Genomic DNA, 23,602 nt, shown 5'->3' on the forward strand with positions numbered 1-23,602 from the left:
AAAAAGAAAGAGACTCAAAGCCTCTGCAGCACGTTACAAAACGAAAGAGAACTTTCCACAGACTCTCAACTAGAGCAAAATTAATCACTGCCCTCATCTCAGTTTCGCAATTACTCAGCGTTGTCGGTAGCCAGCTGAACTATCGGAGCTGGAAACGAGCGGAAAACAGGAGAAGAAAGAAAAGCCACGCACATGGAGCGTCTACAGACGAAGAAAGGATTTCCTCGTCCTAATTGCGAACTTCATCAACGCGGCGCACAGTGGGCGCTCTCAATTAAGAATCGAACCGCGGACGATATACATCCTCCTCTCGAAAGGAACATCTATTTTCGGCGCGGCTGCACCTCGGCCCCTCGCAGCCTCGCTAATTGGCTTTCTGATTTTTCGCGAAAGCCCGAGCGCGCAACTTCTCGCATACTTCACCTGTCGGACGCTAATAGTCCCCCTCCCAGGCCACCCTCTCTTCGTCGAGACGTTAATAGTTTCTTTCTTGGTAAGGAGCGAAAGGGAAGACGGGATGAATTCGCGCAAGAGTCGGTGCATCATCGTGGGCCTGATGCGCGCAGAGAGTTGATCAACGGTTTGCATCTCGGCGTTGCGCGAGCCGAGCGTTCCTCGTTTCGAGCGTTCGAGAGAAATAGACAGAAACGCGCTGGTTAAATTAATTACAGAGGCAAGATCGCGAGCAAACCACGGCCATAAACAAGTGAGACGATCCGGCTGATCATTACCTCGATAGGTGCCCGATAATAACATGCGATGCAACGCGTGTCCGAGTGCACGTGCAACGCCGACGCTTTTAATAAATGCAACGCTCCGCGACGGGGTGCCCTTCTACCCCCGAAGACCCTAAATCCTCTGGCGAAGGAATGGACGAGGGAACCGTCAATTCGATTTTCCGTTTCGACGTGCGCGCGATTCGATCGCGAGGGTAGGTATTAACCCCTTCAACCTTCTCGTCATTATTTGGCGCGTGGTTCGATACGAGTTCGAAATTCTGTTTTATCATTCTGTTATAGATTATTTCACGCGGTTCCGGGTGCGGAGGAATTGTTGTCTTTTAATGAATTTAATTGGTGTTACGATATAAATAGATAGAGTTTGGCCACCAGTGATATACAACAAAGTATCGTAACTATCCTTTCAAATATAGAAAATTGTAGTTTAATTTAAAATACTAAGAGTTCGATGGTGGCAAACTTTATTCTGTTTCTATTTATTCAGTCTATTTGATTCCTCGTTACGTTTTACTTAAGTTTCATGGAAAGTGTTCTGTTAAGAATGAAAGCAGTTAGACTACTCTCATTTTGACCAGCACAGAAGCGAGTGATCGTGGCGATATAAAGCATCGCTTAAAAGCTCTGCATCGACGGCTGTGCCAACTCGTAAAACTCATCTGTGGTCATCGGTGTGCAATATTAAGCCCTAAATCACGCACAACCAGCCCCGCCCTCCACATACCGCTACACAATTACGAAGCTACGTTAATTATCCCTATTATACTGGTCAGCGTCATTTTAGCTATTTGTATTTTAGACTCGACGTCGTTAAAAGAAATTTCATGCATTTTATACAAGCTACTGATGCAAGATACTTATTTCAAACTTTAGTGTTTCTTAAGGTGGGAAGCTATTATGTAAAAACAAATTCTTAATTTTTTATTAACTTCATTGTAGGTTAAATCACTGTGGACCGCTTGAGTTATTATTATGAAATGCTTTTGATATTGGATGACTCTGTATTGCTTCTTATGCATACGTATAAGTAGAATATTTTTTGTTCTGTATGCACTAATTTGTATACATATTATTAGAAATATTAATATACCTGCAGTTCGACGAACAGAAGAAAGTTTAAAAGATAAGTATAAGGAAAGGAAGCTAGAATTTTACACAAAAAATTATGGAAGTAAGTAAAATTTATATACATACAAAGTAATCTGAATAAAAAATTTTAAAAATTTACTTTGTGGCACATTGGTTTGTATTACAAAATAAGTGACAAATTTAAGTTTTTTACACTTTGACTTATTCTTCTGTTAGCCCTTATCAATTTATATAAATGTGAAAATAATTAAAATTCTAACCTTTAACTGGAACAAGATAGAACAACCGACGCCATGACACTCCAATTTGCCGCCCAAAGGTAGTGTTCCAAGGCGTAATCTCAGTCATCGTAGAGAAATATTTCAATAACCCACGAGATGAATAAAAAAATCACATATCACTCTATCATCACGATAATCAATAAAGTTTAATCACACGACCGAATATTCACGCAAAAGGCAAAAGCACATCCACAAAATGTGAATAAACTAACACTACACAACGCCACTACCGACTCGACAACCTCACGTTATAAACAAGTTACCCACCCGATGCGCGAACGAAAACTAAGTGTCCTAACCTCGACGCGTCTTATTTATAACACTCAGGTCACTCGAAATCAAAACAACGATTTATAATCCCCATTCTTTCAAAACACGCCAAGCTACACACAACGCGCTCCACCGTACCTCAGAACATTTCGATTATCGAAATTTAGTCGCGCGCATCGACGAGTATCGATACCAGCTGCGCGCGCATCCCACCACGCGCGCAGATTCAAACTCAGCGTATGCGCCTAGAGTATCATAACTAATTCCATGTACAAAACTGAACAAAAAATAATATCTTCCTACATAAAACAGTAACTAAAAAAATACTATACAATCAACTTCTTCTTAATTTCAGTTACACGTGTATTCCCCAGCACAGAATATTAAAATCGCATAAATTACGCAACTAATGTATTAAACATAAATTCACAATGAAACTACCGTATAAAAAAGCTCCTCTACAACTAATGACACTGCTCGCTCCTTACACGTTCAGCAAAACCAGATGCCTCGAGCAGATCGAGAAACAAGGAGGAAAAAGGACGCTTGACAGGCAGCGTTAGAGCGGGAAGAGCACGAGAGGGAAAAAGGAAAGAATAGATATCCCTGGTCGGATCTACGGTTAGAGTTAGGAAGAAGCGAACGCAGCGCGGAGGAGATGATATAAAAAGATGAAGATGAGGGACGAGATCGGTGGAAGATCATCGAGAATCGGAGCTGCGGCGGAGATACTAAAAGGGGGGAGGCCCCTATTATGGCAGCGGCTCTTCTTGCCGACTGTACAGGTACACGCGTGTAGCAGTGGGACAAACTTTGTAAAAGGGGCGTCACAGAGTATCAACCAGTTTACCTATCTACCTGCCACCGAAGAATGAACTCGATGGGACGTGAGCCGACTTCCGGAGCAATTCGATGCTCACGGTGACGTCACTGATACGAGGGACTTTGGATCGCGTTAATGAGATGTCGAACTGATGCAAAATCTGTAGATGTTCGATCTTGAAGGCTTTTACTGAGAAAGAAAAGTCGAGGGAGTATAGATCTATAGAAATTTAATAATCTTCCTGGAACTCCGTGTCCCTAGATTCTAATTTTTATTTGTCTACATAATCTCACTTTTTTAAACGTTTAATTCAATTGGTATCAATGGATTCTTTATCTGTTGTTCGAGTGTCCAAACAATTATGAGTCGCGCTCGAGATTCGTGTCACTAGACAGAAAGGAAAGTAAAAGTGCAGGTCTGTGACGAAATGTCCCGAATGACCCGACAACATGCGGTGCAGAGGTAACCTGAGACTTCAACGCGCGGCAGATGATATCGTCGCTGACATCTACGTTAGCGCTCGAAGAAATACCGGTCCCTGTCTGAGGGCTTCGCTTGCACCGACCTGTTATCACCGTTTCACATTTGTCAAGTATTCAGGAGAAGAGGCTGCCCACACTTCGCGTCAGGTAGCTCATGTGAACATCCTGTATTTTCAGTTAATTAGTGTAATGAGCCTGTTACAAATCAGTCTAATAGAGATTGAATACTACATATCTTTAGTTTCGTACTTTACTAACTCGATATCTCATTCCTCATTCCAAATTTGAAAATTAAATAACCTACTATTTACATTACTGTTAACTATTATATCTACTACAAATATTCAATAACAATTTTCAGTGAAAAATTCACTAAATATGGAAAAGCATACTTTCTTTAGAATTCTTTATATTTCACATAAGAATCCATGTATGAAACCGTGGATCATAAAGGCTCATCCACAGCTCAATGAAAAAAGAGGATCATCCCCAGTTAACCCCCTCCAAGCATACGCAGAATTTCTGAGGTGTCACGCGAATCAGAAGACGGGAGGTCGCGCAATATAATGTGTGATGCATGGCCACGGGAAGTTGGAAACACGATGTTCGTAATAAAAGAATGAACTCGTTGCTATATGGGATCGTAAAGTCAGGGGTAGTTTACGCGCACAGGGTTGCTCGATCTAATGCGACAGGGGGGTGAAAGCGTTGAATATGCAATAACGTTATACTCCTGCTTTGGATCCACTTATTCATCTTTTCATCTGAACTCACATTTTTTTTCAAATACGCGAACAGAGGCTCCATGTCAATATTTTATAATACATAATCATTTCAATGATTTTTTTTAACAAGGTTTTGAAACCGTAATTCAAAAAGAAAGTGGGACACGTAGATTGCCTCTAAAATAGAGGATTATTAGACACTAGAATCTACTTAATATTGAAATTATGATTCCACTAAATTGTTTCATTTTTATCTTTACTTTGGCAATTTTTTTTCAAAGAATCCTGCTAATAAAATTCTATGAAATTTTGAACACGAAGAGAATGTGAAACCTCATAATTTAGTAGATATAGAGAGTAGAAGAAAAAGTCACTAAAAACTGAGAACGTCACGACCTCGAGAGAGTAAGTTATTGAAGGGCCGATATGAGCCATCACTGTTCGTTAAATTTTCCATTGCACTTCACCGAGACGAGGCTGCATTTCACTTTACGCCGAGTCTCAAGGCAGCAATGTCGCCTGTAGGTAAACATAGGCTGAAATGCCCCCTCAGGGACAAATGAAACGGGCAAAATATGTGCGTGACACAAAGGAAAGGACGGAAGGAAATAGAAACGAAGTTCTTACTGTCTGTCTCGCGACTGTCCTTTTCTACTTCCAATGCTCTTCGCCGCCTGTGTAATCACGGAAATGAACATGTTGCAATTTTAATTATGTACTTTTGTTTGCCATGTGAGTGGGCTTGAGAAACCATAATGATAGACAAGACTGAATCAGTTTCAACTGTACCTTTCCTGTATAATCATTCCAAGGTATTTTTAGTTCTCTTATCTAGTAGTCCCATATTAATTTGATTACTGAGAATTCTATATGTCAGATCAAAGTGCAAAATTAAAATTTAATACACAGTCTAAATATGAAGAAGCTTTTTAAATATTGTCAACAACTTAAGTTTCCCTTTTTATTTTTTCAAATATGGTCCAAATTCAGTCTCGTACTATCATTTATAATGTTTCGATTGTACTTAATAATTTACAAATTCATAGTAAATCGAAAAGTAGGATTTTCAAATAACTAAAAATTAAGTAAAGTATAATACCTATTTTATCGTTCAGAATTTTTAGTAAAACTCAAATTCCTTCAATGTGGAGTTAAGGTCTGCAAAGCTATTGTCGATTTTTGACACTCAAAGCCTCGAGTGTGGCAAGTAGATCCTCCATTTCCTGCTGAAATAAGCCAGGATCAGTGTTCTACCTACGATTACCAGACTACACACTCTCCAGGATTCTCAGGTACTCTCACACCGCAGGGACACGTAATACCTTCGCCGATTTTCGCAACATGTGTGCGAAGCGCGTTCGAGCATTACAAATATTGAACTTGTCGACCTGGCGTTCGACGAACGACTCCTGGTCTGAAACCCAGATGAACTGTATGGCGATCGTTATGTCACTGTGAGAATTAACTGGCTTCGTTCTAGCACTCTGAACTGACAGTAATTGATATACCTTGTATCTCCAAAAACATAGACGCTCGAAAAATTTAATTAATACTTACTAGCCAGTTAATTTGTTAAGAAAATTCCTTCATTTTGAAATAGAATCCTTCCTTTGGTTTTCGTGATTGTAAAACGAAAGTAGCATATTTTTAGAATAATTATTTATACACAAGATATTAAGAAGCAGCTACTTCTGCTCAAGAAACTAAAATTTCTTGTTGAACCTTGGAAAAATATAACTTGGGACGAATTTAGTCGAAAAAATGAGCGAAAAAAAATGTCAACGGTCGCTTAGGATAGGGCAAAGGTCACCGTGTGAGGTGGATGATTCCTAAAAATTTAACACCATTCTACATGGAACGTCCAAGTGCCTTCTATGAAATACGATTTCTGAATTTCGCCCGATGGTTTCCGAGAAGCGGTGGACACAAAGACAACGGGGCTCACCACTTTCTTACTCGAGCAAAGTTCCACGAGCCACTGATGGACACTTCTACCTTGTTCCAGGAAACGCTATCGTGCGTCGTAAGCGCGCTGTCCTCGGTCAGGGACGAGAAGGGTCGTGAACTCGTTCTCGTGGAAAAGACAGTGCTGGAACCAAACTGGACCCTTCGTCAAATCTTTATTAATTACCATGAGAAAATCGTTGAACTTTCAAGTTTCCTACGAGTTTCCAGATGGACGTAGCTTCTTAAAAGACCAAAACTCGCACCTGCAGAAACGGTACATAGATTCGGATAATGGCCCCGAGCGTTCCCGCCAGGGTCGAGCCCACTGGCGTAGAGAGCGAGAAGGCATGACCCCAGAACACCGCTAAATCAACACCACCGATCTGACTCTCTCTCTAAGAGCGAAGCCAAGCAATTATTTGCACCGAGATTTATGAGTTTGTACGTACGGGACAGCATCGGCTTCTTCGTATACGCCGCTCACGAGAGAAGGCTCTCTCTTTCCTCTCGCACGCCTTTCTTTTATCCCTTTGACTTCATTTATCTCGGACGCACTTGTACAGAGCCGAGGCCCCACGAGGGAATCACTTTTCGCATCGTAATTACACGTGCCCGTGCAATCTCTCAATAATTCAATCGCGGATGATTGCGGATGCGCGAGCTCGAATTTTAAATTCGACCGCCGCGATATCGGTCGCTGGTAATTGCTGGTCACGATTTTTGCGCCGTTTCCGTGAAACGCGATAGCTTGATGGATACACTTGGGGGCCAAGGTGTCCAGAAAATGGGATAATTGGTAGATGATCGGGCGAGGAATCGTCGCGTTTGAGAAGCGACAGGGTCTTTTTCTGTTTTTTGGTAGGTTCTGCTGAAGGTTTTGCTGGAATTAGTATCAAGGCTTTAAGCTTAAATTCTTTAAGTTGAAACTTTGAAGACTTAGTAGCCTGAAAATTTTAAATCTGCGATTCTAAGGTTTTGAAAATATTGAGAAACATAATTTGGAGAATTGGAAATTTAGGAACTCGAAAATCTTAGAAATATGAAAACTGAAGAATTTAAAAATTTCAAAAACTGAACATATGAAAATTTAAAACGTTGAAAATTTAAAAATTTGAAAATTTGAAAATCTAACAGTTAAAAAATTTTTAAATTTGAAAATTTGGGAGTTTTAAATTTAGAATATTTGAAAATTCGAAAATTTTCAAATCTCTGTAATAGTCGAGAAACCACCTCAAGTGTTTCATTTAAATTTGAACACTAAAAGAGATCTCCCCTACCTGGAACAATAGTTTGAAACAATTCTAATAAAAATCCCGAGTTCAATATATCCAACACCGAAACGTTTGCGTAGACATATTGTTCATGTATGAATATCAGAACAGAGGAAGCAAGAAGAACGAATATAAGCTCGAGTTACGAGCAAGGAAGTTTTTTTATCGCATTTTTACGTCGCATATGGCTAGTTTTAGGGCGGCGAAACGATACTTGCGGGGGATGAAATCAACCCCCTTTAGCCCTTCGACTCGCTCGCAGTGTAAACAAATTAAGGAATCATCCACCGACACGGTTTACGACCGCCTTCGACCACAATACATCCACTGAATCTTTTATAACGTGGCTAGGAACAAGAAAGTGAAAGCTTCTTCTTACCGCGAGCGGTTCTGTGTGAGTAAAATTTGAGGAGAGAAAAAAAGTATTAGATGAAGTAAGTATTTTTAAAGGAAACTAAAAAAATGTATCTTCTATGTCTAATATTTTGAGAAATTTCAGAATTTTTTAAATCACAGTTTTTACCTTTCAAAAAGTTTCTTCAACTGTTATCCTTCTATTCCAAGAACTTGCAGTTTCATTAAAAAATTATAGCTCTAATTCAAACACCTAATATTAATTAATGTTACACTATTTTCTCTTCACCTTCCCCTTACTCTAACCCATCCCACAAATCTCAATCAACATCATCCTAATAAGTCACCAGAAGCTCCACAATCCTTCATTCGAAAACACGATCTCTAAACTCAGATCTCAAAAATCGAAAGTCGAACGCTATAAACCATCCACCCTCACCCTCTACGCCCACTAACATCCCTGTCCAAAAAGCTCGTCACCCACGAAACCCCCAAAACGATCCCGCAGCATCCAGCAACCTCGTCACTTTCGTGACGACTTTCTGCAGACCCCAACATCTCGACCCAGAGACCTTACAAGAGAAGTGTCTTGCGAATGGATCGAGGGGTGTGCCGTGTTTGAGTAATTATGATGCGATTGTGGTCGTCTGGGTGCGTCATTTCGGTGCAGAGAACAGGATTCGATGGGGAGGAGGCAGGAGGGGCGATTCGGTAGGCAGAAGATACGAGACCTTCGGGGGCCAGAGTTTTAGGGGCGAACCGTCGGTCTCTTATTGCTCCCCGAGTGGCCGCAAAACGAAGTTTGATCAAATTCTACTGCGCCAGTATAAAACTGACCGGTTGGCCGACCGTACCAGGTTATGGACCCGATAAATGATTCATCCATGCCTTAGATACGACGCGATACCGTCAGTCGATGTGTTCCCAGAGCCTCGATCGCGTCTATGGATCCTAAGCACAGCGTTCCTGCATTCGCCCCCGCGATGTGTGCGTGCGTCTGCTGCCGCTCATCATCGCGCCAGACCTTTTTACGACCAACTTACGCTAAGTCCTCCGACGCGCTCGCTTTCCTCGCACTTTCCCTGAGCCGAGTAAATCCTATGGAAGCTCGTGCAGCGACACCGCGAGGCTGGCGAATGTCTTTGCACGCTTGGGATTTTTGGGAGATGCTTGGTTTAAGATACACTGGTCTGTGGGAGATCGGAGAGGTTCGATGAGAGAGGATGGTGTTTTGGGTTTTGGCGAAGTGCTTCGTGGGGCGAGGGTTTAGGGACGGTTGAAAGGGTTAATGACTGAGCGTGTGTGAATGAAGGGGTTTTGGGGATCTTGAGGTATTGTGTGTAGCGAAGGGATAGGGGATGCTTTGGTTGGATTGGAATGTGATTCTATAGTTGAATCTTTTGAAGATAACAAGGTTTTGGATTTTGATAGATTTTTTGAGATTTTACTGTCTTAGCAGTCTTGACAGTCCTGTCAGTCTTGACAGTCTTAGCAGTTCTGGCTGTCCAGACAGTCCAAACATTCCTGAAAATTCTGCAGTATTCCTTTCTTATAAATACATTACCAACACACCACAATTCCAGTCCATTTAAAGATAAAAAATTTCTCACACATACACTATCCCTTAAATCACCCTGAAAACTGCGGTAAATCACCATAAACTCTTCAGAAAACCACGAGACATCCAAGAAACACTTACAATATTACAATATTAAAAAAGTGGAATCTCTAAATAGAACCCCTACCTTCACCCACATTCAAAAGAAACAAATCTACATAAATACCCTTCGTCAACTGACTCCAGCATACACGTATGTACTCCCAGCATCAAAACTCTTATTATATCGACTCGCCCTGAGACCCAAGAAGTTCCCAGCTGTTCACCGCCGACTCGCGTCAAATTGGAGTTGGATTTGGTCCCGCGGAATTTCGATACAATTGAATGGTGATCCGCCTCGGCGAACCTGCCCATTCTTATGTATGAAATCCACGTGCAGGGCAGTAGAAGTTCCAGGATGACGCGACGTTGCCCGCTATCGCATACAGATATTATTGTTATTGCAACGTGTAAGCACTGTCTATAGGGCTCGTAGGGTGGACCTCGTACGCGCCACGACTCGGGGGTAGTTCTCATGGTATGGACAGGGTCGAGTGTAGGCGGCGACTTAGCTGTGCCGCGGCTCACGGGGGGGACCAGAGTGTCATTATGCAAAGGAGATGGTCAGTTCGGTGATCCAGGGATCACGATGGTCAGAGGTCGTCGCATTCCAGACATCTTGCGGAATTGTTTCTGCTCCAAAGTCTGACGGATGTTCCGCTATATTGAAAGAAATATCTCATGTGTACCGGCTCGTTGGATATCTACTTCGTCGTAATGGCCTCTCTCTTTGCCTCTCTCAGAGAATAGCTTTCAATGGCCTCTGGATCTATTCTGAGAGAAATGGAGGCGTACTTTTTGAGCTGGGGTATACGTAGAGAATTTTTGGAGAGGAGAGGAATTTTGAGTCGCAGGAATATGTGAATGGGGGAACTTGATGATATTCTTCTACGTTCTGTGTTAGAAGTAAATTGACGAATTGCAAGATGACATGTGATGACATTTTAAACTTCTCTTGTTCTCTGAAGCTATTTATTTGTCATAGACTCAAATATTTAGATAAGTAAATATTACAGTTTCTAAGGCTGTGGTTTGAAATTCATCTGAAATTGCTAATACTGCTGAAGCTGTATACACCGTGTTACATGGTGTATACAGTATTCAGCCTAAATATTTGAATATTTCCAAATTGCGGAATATTTGTTTCAGTTTTCCTAGTCTTTTCATATTCTCCAATTTCTGGAGCAGAAATATTTTATATTTAGCTTATATATAAAATAATTGTCAAAAGACAGCTTGGCCAACGTTAGCCTCCAAGATCAGAGGAGTATAATATGCAAACGAGAGATTATGTACGGTTAGTTGACGTCTTCGAGAATTAAAGAGAAGCATCGCGGCGTTTTCTTTCGCTAATTTAAATGTCAAAGCGAATTGTTTGATTATTTGCTATGCAAATGGGATTGTTTAAGACGAAGTCGGGCTGAAATCGACGGTCGGCGGGACACCTGGGCGAGCCAGAGGGGGTAGGGATTATTCAGTCGGCGTTAATTGGATCAAGGAGTAGGATTGAGGAGCGATCCTCTCCTTCGCCGTACAGCCGGATGATTCTACCCTAGTTTAATTATGCTTCTCGAGTTTCGAGCATGTCGCAATAATCGCGATACAATTTGCGGTACGCGTACCAATTACTTTGATGCTTCTCCCTGCATAGCGAAATCAAAATTTAGTGATAAAAATGGCGATTTATGAAGTATCGGAATTAAGTTAATGTAAATCCCTGTAGCTTTATATGGGGATAATAAACATGCTTTTATGGTGAAAATGTAAAGATTTAAAAATTTTTAAATTCTGAAACTGGAGTAATTCGAAATTTTAGTATCTGAGTACCTGAGTACTTGGGCATCTGAGTTACTGGGTATCTGAGTACCTGAGTACATGGGTATCTGAGTACCTGGGCATCTGGGTACCTGACTAGTACCTGAGCATCTGAGTACCTGAGTGGTACCTGAGTACCTGGGTACCTGAGTACCTGGGCAAAAGAGTACCTGGGCAAAAGAGTACCTGGGCAAAAGAGTACCTGGGCAAAAGAGTACCTGGGCAAAAGAGTACCTGGGCAAAGGAGTACCTGGGCAAAGGAGTACCTGGGCAAAGGAGTACCTGGGCAAAGGAGTACCTGGGCAAAGGAGTACCTGGGCAAAGGAGTACCTGGGCAAAGGAGTACCTGGGCAAAAGAGTACCTGGGCACCTGAGTACCTGGGCACCTGAGTACCTGGGCACCTGAGTACCTGGGCACCTGAGTACCTGGGCACCTGAGTACCTGGGCACCTGAGTACCTGGGCACCTGAGTACCTGGGCAAAAGAGTACCTGGGCAAAAGAGTACCTGGGCAAAGGAGTACCTGGGCAAAGGAGTACCTGGGCAAAGGAGTACCTGGGCAAAGGAGTGCCTGGGCAAATGAGTACCTGGGCAAATGAGTACCTGGGCATCTGAGTACCTGAATTTTTGAATATTTAAATTTGGTTTCAGGCAAATATTCGAATGTTTCCACGAAACAAAATTGAATATCCCTATTGCCTAAGAATTCCCAATTTCGTTAACCATTGATTTACATTTTTGCTCCTACCTCCTTCCCTCTTGCCTTTATTTGCCACAATGTTCTACATTATCGTAAATAACCGTTCCCTCGCAGGCCAAATGAGCTTCCCTGCAAAAAGAAAGGGTAACCTCGATCGAGGTATCGATGAAATTGGCGTTTTCAACATTGTATAAAGCTCATCGCGTCTCTCGATTTGCATAATTATCGTGCGTGACCTAAAACGGTGGTCTGAAAATCTGCCATTTTTACTCGACATGATGGTCATCTATCTTTTCCCACAGCATGGAACAGTCACGTCGGAAAAATTGTGCCTCGCCAACGAGAATTATAATGAATTTTACGGATAAGGATCGAGCGTAAACCCAGCAACGACAGTTTTAGGAGGCTCTGATTACCGTATGAATATTCATTCCAAGGTGAGCAACTTCCTCTTCTCTTATCTATTTTCTTTTAACTGATAATCAAAGATACAAGAAAAAAGAATAAATAAAGACGTAACAATACTACTTTATGTATTATGAATATTTTGGCTGGAGTGTGAGGTAAATTTCTAGATAGAAAAGCTTACTAAATCTTCTTGTTACAGTAATTTTTCTCATATGAGAAATCTGGAGACAATACTGTGATATTTATATTATCATAAATCATTCGTGTTTTGTTCTGACGTCAATGAGTAATAACAGTACTACAACAAGTCTAAACTTGATATTATTAATAGGACTACCTCGTTCATTAAAATAGGTCCTGGGGTATGAATGCTTAAGAAACTGCGTGCTCAATTTACATATCGTTGGCGAATAATTAGTCACTATCACGCCTATGGTATTATATTCAAAGTCACGTAGAATTAATAAGACGACGACAAATGAATGACAAAACGTAATCATTAATTACCTTACTACATTGGAAAACATAACTAAAAGTAATAAAAGATAATCAATTACTGTCGAATTCTGTTAGCTACAAACAACTTTCTTATCAGACACAAGTCTGTTCGAGAGTCGTAACTTGAATGACGGTAGGCAAGGAGACTTATCATTGGAAACTCGAGGAGGAATCGTCAGAAGGGCGACGCGAGTTACCCTTTCGACCGCCTCTCCTCGGGCTTCTGCTATTTCTCTCACTCGAGAGCACTCCACGCAATCTGCCGCCTCGCATTTGCATACATAAGCTATTAAGCAGCTCTTTTCATTTCCTCCCGTTTATGACAGTTTAGTTAGAATAATGTTTTACAAGATTGCCGCGCGAACACCGCCCCGTATAATGACATTTCTCCACCTGATTAATGCCCTTCCGCGTTATCATCCACCGTCTTCAGGGTGGTTTAAACGACCTTCGAAATCGATCGCCATGAATCGATTTACAAACATATTCATTGACTTTATCGCTATCGTATCAAAATTCGAGAATTACAATATTTCAAATTTCCACTCCAAATATTTAATACTCTTTTGTATATCTAATATGTTTTATATGAAGTTGGATATGCAGAAGGGATTTTTATAGACGACAGAACGACGTGTTTTGAAAGAGTCCTGCGCCATTATTTACGATACTGCCTCTATTTGAAATAATACCGCGCGGCTTAAGACGCGAAATTTATAACCGCGAACGCGCCATATGCGTTCCTTTGTGGCCAGAGAAATGTCTCGAGATATCCATAACGAATACGGGGTACTTGTAATTCATGAGTTCTCCTGACATTATGTGCTAAATATCTCTCGTTACTCTTTCGAGGCGACGATACATTGTTTCGAGTGATATCGAGCTTATGCAACAGACAGATAAAATTCCTTTACAAGGTTCAACTAATTGAGCACAAAGGCAAGTTAATTAATTTGACAGAGATTGAATTTCTTTAAAAAAATTGGAAAAATGGCTTCGACTTTCTATGTACACATAAATATTCAGATTTCTCTGACTAAAATTTAAAAATTAATTATACTAAATAAAACTAATCTTGGTGAATCAGGTTAGCAGAGTACGAATATTGGTTGAAGGAAGCTTTTGAAATTCAAGATAAAACTTCAGTCTACTTTATCTCTTACCGCGAATCATTTTTCACATCAAAAAGAGTATTGGGAAGAAGTTTCAGGGAACGGAAGCTTCGAATAAAGAATAGGCAGAGGAGGGAGATAACAAGTATGCAGATTCACCCTTGAACCGATACAATATTTAGAGGACTTTCAATGTTTCACCAACGTACTGGCATACTGTATTATTTATGCTTCATTGCTTATGAATAACTGCCTGTATCCGAAACATATACGTATCTCGACCTAAAGTGGAATTTATATCACGTACTTTCTTTTTCTCAACGTATATATTTACAACTTTTTACTGAAGTACAAGTTACATTTTCGAACGATTTAGTTGACCACTTCATTGACAAGAACCTCAATAAATGTATGCTATTTGGAGCACCTGACGTGCAATTAACCAGTCCTCCCTGCGTCTTGCATCCCTCAAAAACAAGAAAAAAAAAAATAAATTTTATCCAAAATCTTGCACTTAAAAAACATCAAACTCAACTAAGTGCCTTATTAGTTCAAAAAAATACCTTTTCTTCCTCCTGAAAACAGATCCCATATTCTAAATATCAATTAAAGCTTGAACTAAAATATTTTGAAAACACGACACAGAATCGTTTCACCTTGCAATCACAGACATTAACGCTCGTGTGACCAGGCTCTAAAGCGATACTCCCCAAGAAGACACCCAACGTGTCTTCCTCGAAATTTCATTAGGCTCGGCTGGCCGCGTCGCGGGGCAGAAGAATTGGTCCGCGATTAATAAACGCTCTCGATCGGCGTCGTATATCAGGATGGGTAATTAAGCTTGTAACTATAGAATCTCGAGGCGTGGCAACGGTGCACCGTGGCCAACCTGTTGTGCAGCGACGAGGGAGGGCGGGTATTATTAGTCGCAGGACGCTATAAATATAAGACGTTACGAATTAAAAGGAACCCCACCTTTATTACAACATTTTTAATTACTGCGAAATGGGTGGAAATTTTTTTCTCGCCTCTCGCCTTTTCCACGCTCCCCTCGCGCCGCCCAGAGCCAGGGGCCAGGCTGAGCCGCTTCCTTTTACGAGCTGCGAGGAAACACACGGCCGCTAATTAAACGAGAACGCTTCAAATGCCGAAGTGCGTTAGATCGGTCCCCCCTTCGCGCTTTTAAATGCCCGCCTCGCTTCAACGACTCGTCTCCATAGGCTCTGAGAGGGTGAGCCTCGAGGAAACGCCGAGAGCCGATCCCTGGGATCGTTTTCTCGGGGAAAGGAACGCGAAACGAGAATCGAGAGGTCGGTGAATTCTGATCGACGACTTCTATGGTGGTGAAGCGATTCGCGGAAAGGGGGCTGGCTTCTTGGCGACGTGGATGAGGAGTGACAGGTGTGAGCTCTGGTTCGATGGTGGTCACTTCGTGAGGATTGTGAGAATGGGATAGATCGAAGGTTTGTACTGTGGATCATTTCATTTGGAGATCTATTTATGAAGAAAAGAGCTGATTTTACTTTCAGAGGGAAGCTAAAGTTGGGTCTACGCTGCATGTTATATAATGAAGTTATATTATTTTTTTAGAAAATAGTAAAGAGAGATGTGGTACGTATGTCTTTTTTCTGGTCTCTGAGAGATTATGTAATTTTGTTATATAACATGTAATGTAGACCTAGCTTGAGCTATGCTAGGCAACAGAGTTGATCAGCTTGAAGGCGATCAGAATGGTTGAAATGGGATTTATAATTTACATATTTAACTTCGATCAATTTCAGGTTGATCACCTCGGTTGCTCGACCAAAAGTTGTCTAATATAAACATAGCTCTGTGAAGAAATAAGCTAGACAGAAGTACAGGCACAAAAATATGGACAGGTACCCCCTACGATTTCAATGAACAACTAGAAATATCGAATTTCGTATATTAAAATCTGAGGCACCAAGAATTCGAAAATTACATCACCTTCATTAAAAACTTCAATTTTTAGTTTGAAATTAAGGAAGAAAAAATTCTCTCGAGCTGCGTGATAGACTGTGATAACAAAATCTTCAGTCAGGACCACTTTTCAAACAGGTAACACGGATTCCCGTCAAAGACTGTTGCCTTGTCATCGTTTGCATATCCCTTTGAAAGCGCAGGCCACGGTGGTACGGTGTAATCCGTTTCAGTCGCTCGAGTTTATTCTGCATTGTGTTAATACACATACAATGGCAGGCATGTAGGAGCTAACGCGCGGCCTATTCAAAACCGAGTGTGCAATTGAAGAAAAATGCACGGCCCTCTCGACGGACTGGTCAAAAGCCTGAGGAAAGCATTTCCATACATTTACAATTCTATTATGCAGCTCTCTATGACGCCGACATTGTAATGAGCGGGCCAAGCGCGGAGGCTTATTAGCACTTGCTAGTTAACCTTTGTATTGCATTAATTAGAACGTTCCTTATAGTGGCAAAATTACTACTGAATATTACACTACATAAGTGTGTATATAAATTATTAGATATATAAGTATTAGATTCTATATTTGTAACCAATATAAAAATCAGGAAATTAAGTATTTAATAGTTTGTCGAAAAATAGAACTCAGGGGAAATAGGACAGTGGTTTTAAAAAATAGTGGAGTTATAATTTAGTAACAAGAAGATTCCATAATCGTACCCAATATAAAAATTAAGAGTTTAAGTATTTTTTTTGTTACTAAATTGCAGTTCCACTATTTTTTAAAATCACGAAATTAATTCTAATCGTCAATCCATGGAATACCACAGATCATCGATAATTAAACCTTGACCACTGACAGGTGCTATATTTTGTACAGCAGAAATATTCGAGAGCTACATCCTCTAACATGAATCGAGAAATTGTCGATTTTTGAGCTGCTGTAATTTTGTAGAAGAAAGTAGTATTGCAGTGAGTCAGGCTCAATTTAAAGGGCAAAGTCTCCCCCACTTTAATCTGACCATGGTAAAAGCTGCTCTTGGAGCAGCTTCGTCAGTACATTGTCATGCAAACGGGAGCAGAAAAATGAAAAGGAAAGCGCAGTTCCACGAGGCGAGTCGAAACGTTCAATTTCTAGGGCTGGGGAGGACCTTTGAGAAAACCTCCGCGATTCCTAAGCAGATACCATCGGCTACAGGTCTTCAATGCTTAATCGTCTGTCAAATTCACGGTAGGCAGACTCGCTGTCGATTCAGTCACGCGAGGGAGGAAACGAATTTAGACTGTAGTCGTATCGATGAGCTACGAGGAAATGAAAAGTTTACATTCCTGGTGAAAATGATGTTTTATTACAAGTACTGCTTTTAATAATACTCGATTATTTAGAATTTTCCTTTATCCCAAACACAGAAGGCAATTTTTAATAGTATTTAGTCTTTCAAAACCCAAAGGGGTTAATTTTATTTTTTAACTTATTTAAGAAATTTTCAAAGACGTTTTAAAGTACTCAGAAATTGTTTCCTATTGATTTTCCTTTTTCACCATTTTTCGCGATAATTCATTTTAGTTAATACTAGATCATACCACTTGTTATATAATCTTGATCAGCCTTCCGCAATATGTGAATGCAAAAAAGTGAAGAACTGAAAAATGTTGGACATTCAAAAAATGTTAACAGTCTTCCTTTAGCATTTAATGGGACAGAGGAACTCGTTACGCGAAAGGCGGCGAAGCACAGGGAACAAGAGTTGCAGACTCGTATTTTCCCGATAACGCGCAGAGGCTGCTTCCTCCGATTGCTTTCACAAGCTAAAAGGAAAGGGAAAACGATCGACGTACGTACGTATTAATTTGCTGAACAGGTACCTCGTGTGTAAACTAATTTGTTTATGAGAATTAACTACCATAATGGACATTGTAACCAGTTGGTGATTTTTCTCGAGTGATGTTATCTGAAATGGATATCTGAGAGAGATCGGTAATGTATGCGCATAAATAATCGTTTCATGTTTAACTTTATACATTTATCGATCACAGCTACTACAAAAATCTATTCCTAATGATATTCCCATATATTTTATATTCATACGATAGCATTTTATATCTGAAAGACTACAATATTTTTTAATAACTTTATATTATTAGGTTTGATCCAAAACTTTTTGCTCAGAGTAGTACCATAACAGTACTTACAGTTACCTTAACCAGAGTTAAAAATAATTTCCAAATAAATTAAACTCTACTCACATGAGACACAGACTAAAATTTAATCTCCACCAGTGAAGTAACACATTTTACTCTCACGTACACATACAGCTACAACTGACTCAAAGCATCAAAATGTCCCTCGAAACTTCTTGCTCGAGATTACCGAAGTTGACACATTAAGCGTTCATGGTGCGCAACCCCCAAAGAGGAAAAGATTCAGCGCGGTTGTTATTACGACCCCGTCCCTGGATCGTCCAGGGAACTCTTCTCAATTAAAGCCGCCTAATGTATGCATCGAGTTCGTGTCCTGTGAAGCCGCGAGAGGGACTCGAAGGAGCTGGTCGAGACGGTTTGATTTAAGATGAGGTGTCAAGTGTAGCCAACATCTCGAAGGGCGTGGCGAAATCCTCGGTGTCAATTCTCAGAGCAATCTGCCGATGCAGATTAGGAAGCCACGTCTATCCTTCGCTCGAGCGCTTTCCTTCCCGACCTTTGCGTCGAGATTAATTGGGTCGAATTGTCCTGACGGAATTAATGTCGCGAGTTCCATTCGCGATCCACACTTTGCAAGCTAATTAATCCAATGCTCTAATTTGCTTCTTCTTTATTTCGATTTGAGATGGAACTTTGACAAACTATTTTTGCTTTTGATTGATGATTATTGCTACTGAGCTGAATGAAATTTTAATGAATTAATTTTAAAAAGGATTAAACTATTTTGTACTTTTTCGATAGAACTCGTGAAAAATGAGTGTAATTCAATTTCTTATATTTTTTAATTTTCTTATTAATTCTATTACTTGTAAAGTGTTAATGTGTCTGATTATTATTCTGTATGTTCAGTCTTCACTGTTATAGGAAGTAAATTAATTTTATTACTGTCTACAAAATATTCAACATTTTTCCCTACATCTAATTTCAACCTGAACCATCAATTATTTCTTCCTGTAATATTCTAGTTTTTCTTACTAAAAAGATGATGAATGTAATCTCGAATTTTTAACGCGAAACCGTTCAAAGTAACGCGAACATAACCGCTGAGTAACAGGTATATACGCAAAAATTCCGCTATAAATGCCATGGCGATGTGTATATATGAAAATGAGGTACAAATTCAAAGCTCAATATCTGTCGCCTTCACTGTAATCTATAAGCGTGTTCGAAACCCAATTGACGTTATCCTACTATCTAATAGCGCGATCCTTGTCATTCTTTCTTTCTGCCTTTTACCATCGTCATCAATGAAAATTGAAACAACGAAAACATGAAAACAAATTTTTTTTATTAGAAGACCTAACATTTCCTGTTCTAGACCCACTCGAAATAGTATAAAATTGATAAAATTAAAAATGCCCACGCATTTTGTACATTTTCCCAGCTACGAGCTCGATACATCAACGAAAATGTATTTTTTACCTCAACATTGGGGTTGGTTTTCACCCCCTGAAAATAAATATGAAGATCTAAAAAAATACGTATCTAATATTTTTGAATCTTCTACTCCCATACCAAGTTTCATCAAAACCAGAAAAAGACCCTAAATTGACGTTTCTTATAAGTTACAATTTGCAACAGCCGCGAGACGTTAGAAGACGTCTCCCAAAAATGTGAGAAGAAATTACAGCCCAGAACCTCAACAGCTAGAACACCAATTCCTCTTCGACCACCTCGAAGCCTCTGCCACGAATCATCTCCGCGAAGCACGCGCGCGGAGACGATTCCAGGATGCATTTCCCTCGTACGACGAGTTTGTGGCCGCGTCGAATCGCGCAATTTAAAGACTAACGACAGTTGCGGATGCACAAGTATGCAGCAAAGGGCCGAGGTCGCGTAACGACCCAGCCATTTGGCATGGGACGCGTGCTGGGGACGACGCTTCCTGGCCACGACGTACGAGGACGACGCTGGGGGGTTTCAGAGGGGTGTTTTCTCGAGCTGTTACGATCAGGATTACCCCCGTGACCGAGGCCTGGGGTTCACTCTCCCCTTGACCGACACACTTAGAACAACAATAACTCAGTAATCCGCGCGGACCTGCGCCCAGGCGGCGATGAAAAATGTAAAAATCCGGAAAACCACTGCCCCGTGACAGTTCAATACATTTTAAATGCGTTCCGGCGCATTTGTGGGATACGATAAGCAGCCACGATATCCGAGACGCACGAACACCCCAATATGTCCGTTATTTATTGTCAGATTTATGGAATAAATGAGCAGCCTGCCTGGGGTCTACTCGAGACGCGTGTGTCCGTTCTATTATTAACGTGGTGGGGAGAGAAATGCAAATATTTATAAATAAATGCAGCTTCTTTTTGTGCGAATGTGGTTTTTTCATGAGGCTTTGGAGTGGGGGTGGAGATCGAGAGTGGAGAGGTTGTGGGTCCTTCGGTTATTATTTATGAATTAGAAATGAATGCGTTTTCTTTTTATGTGAATGTGGTTTTTTGATGAGGTTATGGGGTGGGGGTGGAGATCGAGAGTGGAAAGATTGTGGATTGTGGAATTATTACTTTCGAAGAGAGTAACAGCGATTTTATCATATTATAATATCGATACTCTATCAATGGAGAGTCAAATTAAAAACTTGTCCAAACCATGCACTGCAACCTTAGTTTAATTAATTAGCTAATAATTCTATAACATGACAATTTTAGATCTGCATAACGTAGGACATAGTCTGACATCTCACTTCAAAGGCCGAGATTAAATAGTAGACTTAGATTTATAAACCTGTCATTAGTCATTACTAAGCTCCATGTTCAACCCCCAAAACAATTAAAAGAAGACTTAATGGAACTCACCAATGGCATGCAGGAAAGTCTGCAATTCACCGAACCTCTGAGCAGCAATCACGACGTTATTACTACCTCTTTGGTATGCCTAAAGTGGTACACACGCACACACAATCAATCACTATTTTATCTGTAGTCATTATTAATCACTGTATTTTAGAAATCTCTTCTATTTAAAATGTCTAATCATGTCTGAGTACCTTCTTCATATGCACAGACCTTAAATTAGAGTATTAACACTAGACAAGTAGTAAAATCTTCGAGGAAATCTACTCGTAGTGTTGTTAATGCACCAACATTCGCGACACGTCTGATTCGCACGCCAGACAAATGACGACTGACTTCAAGGTGACAGAAAATAGAAGGCAATAACGAGGCTCGAAATCATACCTGACCTCCCTGTTTATGGCACCTTGTTTTTCTGCTAATCTCTTTCAGAAGCGCTCATTGCTCGTCAACAAACGTGGGTCGAGGATCCTTGGAAGTTTCACAATCACAAATGAGACTCTGAGAGAAGAGTCTTTTCATCGTGTCTGACACATGCTAATGAAAATAACTGAGCAGAATTTTCTAGCTACCTATTTCTATTATTTAAAATAATGTTTTATTTTTGCAAGTTGTTCCATCTACCCAAGAAGCTTCTTATACTTTACAATATCTTTTCAACACTATTTAATGCACTTTCATTTTTGGCATAATTTTTTACAAAGTCCAAAACCACTGTCTTAACTTATTCAGTATTAATATCATATACACTACTATGTATAAGTATTTAAACACTTTCACATTATTAAAAATGTATGAAACACCCACACTTATTTATATTAACTGATTTTAAATATTATTCTCATGGCTATTTGCAAACCTTATAAAATCTGTAGCTGAAACTACATCACAGAATTTTACTTGATATATTTTACATATTTCAATAACATGAAAATGTCCAAATACTCATGCAAGATGACGTACAGTATATTTAATAGTTATAAATGTTGCTTTAATCACTGTACCATCGTCTTCACAACAAATTCGTGCAAATTTCTCCAAGCACTTGCTTCGATTAGACCCAGACCATAATAGAAGAATTCTTTGCCCCCCTTTCCCCAGTAATCTAACCGTTCCATGTGCAATCTAGAGCATGGAAATATAGTTAGAGGGATTCCTCCTAAAAAGAGCGCTCTAACAGGGTGCGGAGTTTACGTTGCCAGGCGTTGAGTGGATCCTAATAAAAGGCCGTAGTCGGCTTATCGAATCTCGGGTTTGCGGTGGCAGAGAGTGTTCATAGCCTGTAGCCATTTCCACCCCTCTGTCAACCTTCAACCTCCGCTCCATTATCCTAGCCTTCCGTGTATTATTTACCAATGCCTACAGCTTCTTGAGAAACACTCGGCGGCGCCGCGACATACGGTGCTCGACAATGGGGAACTTTAAAAAAATTTCCCGCACAAATGAAATTTCGTGATTGAATGACGGGGGGGTTGAAAATTTCGTGGATGGAGAAGCAGAGCTGGAGGGGGAGTAACCACGAGTTTATTGACGGTGGATATTATGAAGAGGATTTAGTATATTCATATTTTTTTGCATTAGATGGATTCTAAAATAGCATGGAGTCCATCCCCCATCATTTCCAGAAAAGCAATTTATTCTCTTCCTCTCCACTAATCTACTATTATATTAATCTCGCTAATTTTGTTACGATTAAAGTCCCAGATATTTACACTTTTTCAAATTTTATTAGACAGCTCTAAGTAATTATTAAAACTATCACAACAGTGGCTCGTAAAGAGTCAAAAACTGGGCTCGTGGTGTCTCAAAATTCATGGCTTAAATTTTACTCAGAGAACTGATACCCTGCCTCGGTACCGAGCACTGAAATCCGTTTAAAGACCGTCCCATAAAAGAGCAGAGATTCCCTGGCCCCTTCCGCGGGTAATGAAGAAGAAAGTACGTAGGTGTAATAACAGGAAAAGAATGGACCGTAGGAAATCCCCGATGATGATAGATCGAAACGGTGAACGGACGCGAGACGGGTGGAAAGAGAGGGTAAAAAAAAAAGCGAGGAAGAAGGAGGGGTGGTGGAATGCCTTTATACGCCGCATCTCTATGAGATTCTTTCACGACACGCCGATTTAAAATGCCTTTTAAGAGACGCTCGCTCTCGCTCGTAGGGATCGACGGAATTGTGCCGAGCTGAATCGAACGTTGAACTCTCTATGAACCCCCTTCAGCCCCGTGTAACTTGCATTCCCAGTTTCCACCTTTAATAAGAAAGTCGACGCCTCGTGTCTATATTTACGCGATCAACCGTGCTCGATTCGACGACGTTAAAGGAGCAATATGCTTCTGGGAGGCGGGGGAGGGAAGCTTTGTGATCATTGACGAGTCCTGCTCTGTTTCTAATTTAATGTGACATTTTTCTGCTTTGCAGTTAGAGAAGGCTACGCAAGGCAGGAAAAATGCAAGGGATCTTTCTGCTATATACAGTTTCTT

This window comes from Calliopsis andreniformis, chromosome 1 (genome assembly GCF_051401765.1).
Source record: "Calliopsis andreniformis isolate RMS-2024a chromosome 1, iyCalAndr_principal, whole genome shotgun sequence".
NCBI lineage: Eukaryota > Metazoa > Arthropoda > Insecta > Hymenoptera > Andrenidae > Calliopsis > Calliopsis andreniformis.